This window comes from Pinus tabuliformis, chromosome J (assembly GCF_031772625.1).
Source record: "Pinus tabuliformis cultivar Carrire ecotype Pingquan chromosome J, CPIR1, whole genome shotgun sequence".
NCBI classification, from domain to species: domain Eukaryota; kingdom Viridiplantae; phylum Streptophyta; class Pinopsida; order Pinales; family Pinaceae; genus Pinus; species Pinus tabuliformis.
Window position 1 is genome coordinate 1,489,256,336 of NC_142295.1, and position 5,477 is coordinate 1,489,261,812.

At 34.4% G+C, this 5,477-nt stretch overlaps 1 pseudogene; it reads right to left on the reverse strand.

Moving 5' to 3' along the window:
* Window positions 1-844: 844 nt before the first annotated feature.
* Window positions 845-2,574, reverse strand: LOC149233046 (heat shock 70 kDa protein, mitochondrial-like; annotated as a pseudogene).
* Window positions 2,575-5,477: the final 2,903 nt, after the last annotated feature.

Here is a 5,477-nt window from a genome sequence, read left to right on the forward strand (position 1 = left end):
ATTCATATAATACATGAAAACCATTTAGGCCATTTTTGTATTTGTTTACTCTTTCTGGTAAATTTAAAATACTGACATTTCTGATTTTGCAGGTATACATCCTTCTCTGAGCTATTCACATTGCTTGCTACAGGGACTTTTCTATTGGTGAAGGTTTAGAAAATTTCACAAAAAAATTGGTTCGGCGACTCTCACAGTGGAGAACTCTATGCAATTTGCAGGACCTCTGGCTACCACATCCTTTAGTACAAATACAACTTTCGAACTACGGAGTCCCAAGCGAGTGCAGGTATATTATTCATCACAATTTTACAAGTATGGACTTGTATTTTGAAAATACAAAAATTGAGGTTTGATTCCTGAATAAACGCATTTTGAAAACAAAGTTTTTTATTCTGCAGAATGCAAATGAGATGCTAATGTTACACTTGATATTTGATCTCAAAAATGCAAAGGCTCATTCCGGTAGAGGGAACCTTGTGGGGTAATTTGTTGCGTCATGTACAATTGACAGGCATCGAAAGACCCATTTTGAAATTGATCATAAGAATAATTGATTTGTGAAGAAAACCAACCACATAAATCACTGACTTTAGATTAGAACAAATAAGTACATCATTGCAGTTTAGTACAATATCCTACCATCTATGTTTCTAACTACAACTCTGCTAAAGAACAACCCTTTTTCAGGTCAAAGAGATGCCTTCTCAAACAACAAACCTTCTAAATGGTTCTAACCATTTAAATTTTTCAAAAATGCTCTATTACTAGCCTAAATAAAAAAAAATGATCTAAATGACTTTGGAAACCAGACACATATTTGCAACTCTCAATTGCTTTTTGATCATTTTCTCACCTCCTCATATTCAACCTCAGGTGCCTTAGTTCCCCCTTCTTATCCAAAAGAAGATGACCCACCAGATTACTGATGCATATGTTGTCCTATTTTCAAGGACGCTTGACTTACAACGTCAATTTTCGCTTTGATCATATCCAAGTCGTCACTAGACATGGATTTCTTCAAATCAACTACTGCCAATTCAATTTCGGTGACTACATCTGCAAGAATCTTGTCCTTGTAGTCACTTAAGCTCTTCTCCACACTGTATATCATGCTATATGCGTGGTTTCTAGCATCAATTAACTGTTTCTTTTCCCGATCCTTTTGGGCATGCATCTCAACTTCCTTCACCATCTTCTAGATTTCATCATCTGAAAGCCCTCCAGATGATTTTATAGTAATTTGTTGCTCCTTTCCAGTGGATTTTTCACAGGCAGATACAATCGCTATACCATCTACATCAATGTCAAAGGTAAATTCTATTTGGGGAACACCTCTAGGAGCTGGTGGAATGCCAACCAACTGAAACTCACCTAGAAGCTTATTGTCTGCAACCATTTCACGCTCTCCTTGGAATACCCTTACACCAACATGGGTTTGACCATCTGTTGCAGTTGAGAATATCTGACTCTTCTTCGTTGGGATTGTTGTATTTCTGCTTATTAACCTAGTGAAAACCCCGCCAAGTGTTTCTAATCCAAGAGAAAGAGGAGTCTTTCCAAAAATCCAAGCAACAATCTCTTGAACTCTGGGCACCCAGCAGATTCCTCCCACAATAATAACTTCATCGACTTCCGATGTCGTAATCCATGCATCTTTTAGAAAATTCTCACAAGGGATTCTTGTTCTCTCGATTAAGTGATTTACTAGCATTTCAAACTTTGAACGAGTTATTGTCACATTCAACTGCTTTGCACTAGATGCATATGTTGTGATAAATGGTAGATTAATCTCTGTCCGAGAAGAAGATGACAACTCCACCTTCTCTTTCTATGCAGCCTCGTAAAGCCTTTGTAGGGCTAGCTTATCCTAGGATAAGTCAAAATTTTCCATCTTTTTGAACTCACTAACTAAGTACTAGAGTAGAGCATTATCAAAATCTTCACCACCCAAAAAGTATCACAATTTTTGGCCTTTACCTACAATAAAAAGCTAACAAGGTTACAATAATTTGCTTCACAAATCAGAGAATGAGAAGAAATAAATCATCAAAGTAAAATAACCTAACATCTTGATTCTCAGGGGAAGGCACCTACCTTGAATACAGGAAGGCACCTACCTTGAATACACCATTGGATATTTCAAGCACTGATACATCAAAAGTACCCCCACCCTAGAAACAAACTTTCAACTGGAAATTTCAATGATACATTGTTGAGGTGGGCAGAGCATTAAGCCACCCACCCAGGTTAAGTCAAATATGCAAATTACATGTACAAATGATTAACAAAATAAAGAAGCCAAGTATTCAACAATAAACACGTGAGAATAAAAGGTTGGACATGACTATCACAATCCCCTAATCTAAATACATACTCGGCATTCTTAGATATCTAACCAAAAGATATTTCATTTCATCTGGTAATCAAGTTGGGTAAAATTTACCCACTATTTCTTACCAAATAGGGCCATGTTTAAGTCCTTTTATTAGCTAAATCCAACAATCAAGCAAATTTCTCTACAACATTTCCAACAAGGCTCAACAATTCTTTAAGCCATCCATCAGGTTCCATTGTCGGTGTGCTACATCCCACTGGATAGCCTCAGTTTTGAAAGGGACGAAGCTACATGGTAGTCCATTGCAATTCCTTACTTAAAATACTTTCCAAAATGACCAAGATATTTACCAGTTTAGTGCAATTCCTTACATAAAACACTTTTCAAATGAACAAAATATCTACTGTTTACATACATTATACAATCTATATTAACAAACAAAAAACAAAACTCACAGCCAAATGTTTTGCATAGAATAGGTGCAAAACTATAAATCTTATTCTTGATATTTATGAAAGAAGTGTTGTGGAACCACACAATATTTGGTTTTGGGTTGGATACAATAAGATACTCACAGGTAATGACATAATCCCTCACTCTAGTGACTGTGATTTTAGCGTCTTTGTGTGTAGTCTTCTTACATTAGCATTTATTTAGGTGAAGATTTTTTCCCATATTAATACTTTTTATTCTAATATGAAACTACTTTAAAACCAGGTTACTCGATCATCCAAAGGATATGAAAACATTTAGTTGTATGGAGGACAAAGTGGAGCAAGCTAGCGAAGATAACATCCTTTTCTATCTACGTTAAAAATGAGGTGCAAGCAAATTGATTGATGGTTTTCAAACAAACTAGAGGCACAGTTTCTTCGGCATGCTGAACTTTAGTTGACTTCTACTCTAATAGATTTTGGCATGAAATGAGAGCAATTTCATTTATAACAATCCTCTGCCATCAAAATCCATTGATAATTTTACCTTAGATTCTTTTACGAGACAAAATGTTTCTCTGGAAGAACTTTACCCTAAAGGATCTAGATATGAGTCAATATCCAGAAATAGAAATGGTGAAGTTGCCATAACTTATATGCATGCTATAGAAATTGAAGCTCTCCAAATCTTTTTCATGCTGACTACTATACGGAACCAACAATACAAGAATTAGTAGTGAAAAAGATTGCAGAACCTGATTAATGTTGCCGGGTTAAAGATTTTGTCTTAGGTATAAAAGGTTATGGATCAATAAAGTTTTTCGAGAAACAGATGTTAGATGCCTTGACTTGGAGAGTATTATTCAATTCAACAAGCGTGAGATCCTTGTGTACATGGATGAAAGAAAAACGCCTTCTGCAAGCCAGGGTATAACAAGCCTATAGAAATATTATTATTAAATGTGAAATGCAAGGACAAAATGACAGGTCAAGCGTCCTTAGAAGGCCCTGAGGTGGAAAAAATTGAGAAAAGGCTAAAACAAATCACTGAAAAGTAGGGTGCCAACTTTATTTCATATCATGCTAGAAAGGGAGAATAGAAATTCCAAGTAAAACATTTCACTAGATATTGCCTGGATGGGTTTGACAGTAAGAGATGGAGAATCACTAGTGAAGCCCTGTAACAACTCTACATCTATACAAATATTGTAGGGGATGAGTTGCATATACTTGTTATGATATTCTACTATTCTATGATTATAGTACCTTGCCCCATGGCTATATTAGGAAGCACAACTAATTTGATCTTTGACTTGTGTGTATGGAGTTTGTTGTAATGGGAAAGACATTTCCATATGGGGTGCATTCAACTTGCATCTTGTAATAGAATTCATCATTGTGTAACATCGCTTGCAAGCTATTTTTTGTTCTTTTGCATATAGTTGAGCCAATGTTAATGTCTCTACTTCGAATGCATTCTTTTCACCATACATGTTATTTCTGTTGATTGTGTTTTGGTCTAATGTTCAATCTCTCTAGATGCAAGGATTGCTCACATTTGGCTATAATTTTCACATAATTCATAGATATATCTTTCCATAATTTGTTTACAAAATGGTAATGCCAGTTTTTCAGTGATAAGCCTCCCAATTTCCCCATAAAGGTTCATGTAGGTGCATTGTGGAAAATGGCAACCAGACCCATGCCCATACTTGTGGTAACAATATGATCATTTGATTGCTCTACAATATTCATGGCTTATAAGATTTTCAATCATTTTTATATACTGGCATCAACTGACATTGATGCCATTAGAAATTGAAATTTTATTTAAGATTACATGCCATGGAAAATATAAAATTATAAATACAGTCAACTGAAGAACAAACATTGAGTATCAAATATAAATGTCAATATGAATATGCATTTTACAAGTATAAGTTTCAAAATTTCCATATTTATTTCTTACATTAGCATGATGTTGCTATTGTTTAAATTGGTCCATCTTTTCTTAAGTGGGACACTATTATCTATATTAATGAAACATTTCTTCTTAATTTATTTACGTAGGTAGGGTACCCCTATTTTCCATTTCCCTATACATAACTTCGGTCACATCTTCTTTCTTTTATGCTACTCTTTTCTAGCCTTACATCGTTTTCTTTACAACATCTGGTGCAATTGCTAGTTATATTTTTCTCGCAACCATGTTTTCCACTTACCTTTCAAATGTATGCATTGACTACTTAGAATCATTTCCAACGGTGCTAACACATTTTCATATTAAATTATGCTACCTTGTTACAAATGAATGTAATATTCTACGTCATTGACATATTTACACTACTTTTCAATACAAATAGAGGTAATATTAATCAACAATAACATTTCACTAGTTTCAATACTTCTTCATAGCATTGCAATGCTAAGTGAACTATTCAAAAATCATGAGAAATTAGTCAGTTACGACTACCTCTCATGGAAATGGTCATACGTTTTGACTTACTGCAGTTGAATGATATCTAACAATAACATATTTTCAATATATATTAGCTAAAAAGATGGATTGCAACTTTTTATGCTATGTAGGTATGTTGAAATAAGGGTTCCATAGATATTTAACCATAAGAGACAATAATATATTATCATTAAACCATATTAAACCATGTTATTTTTTAGGAAAGCCTTTTACATCTTTTCACCAT